Below are 867 nucleotides of genomic sequence, written 5' to 3'. Positions count from 1 at the left end.
ATCCGACTTGAAATTGGATTTCAAATTGAAATTAAAGTTTTACTTAACATTTGATTTAAGACTGGAACTAGGAGAGCATCTATTTTTGCAGAATTAGTTTATTTATCGAAAAAAATTAGACCCCGTACTTTTAATTAGGTTCACCTCTTATTTTAATTTCTAAAAGTTCGAGGTGGTGAACGAGTTTGTATACTTCGGGTCGTTGATGACGTCGGATAACAACTGCAGCAGATAAATGCACCTCACCTTGAAAGCGCTGCAGCGGCCATGGCCACTTTTGGACGTTGTGTGCTTAGGATCATCTTTTGTGGTGTATGTGAGTATACGGTGTATGGAGGAAAAACATGAATCACAAGCTGGCGCAGCTTTTCGGCGAACCCAGTATTTAGAAAGTTGCTGAGGCTGGAAGGGTACAATGGGCGGGACATGTTGTGAGAATGCCGGAAAACAATCCCGTAAAAATGATGTTTGCCTCGAATTCGGTTGGTACCAGGCGCAGAGGTACGCAGCGTGCTCGACGGTTAGACCAAATGGACTCCATTTAATGGAGCAAGTCCTGGAAAGTGTGGGACATTCGAGAAATTGGAGGCGAACAGCCATGGACCGAGTTTGTTATACAGGTGAAATCTTAACGGACATCGCATTAGGATAAGTAAGGTTATTAATTAGGATAAGTATTTTAGTTTCTCTAGCTTTTACTATAAAGGTATCGATACAAATATCGGCGTTTTAGCATCGATACTGGCCGGTATCGGGACGCTCAGTATCGATCCAAAATATCGATGTATCGGCCCAAAAGTATCGATTTTTTCGATACAGATACAGTATCGCCCAATGCTAACATCAGGTAATTTTGCCTTCGTTTGT

This window comes from Sabethes cyaneus, chromosome 2, assembly GCF_943734655.1.
Source record: "Sabethes cyaneus chromosome 2, idSabCyanKW18_F2, whole genome shotgun sequence".
Taxonomy (NCBI): Eukaryota; Metazoa; Arthropoda; class Insecta; order Diptera; family Culicidae; genus Sabethes; species Sabethes cyaneus.
The sequence above is the reverse complement of the archived record's forward strand: the minus strand, read 5'-3'. Positions refer to the sequence as shown.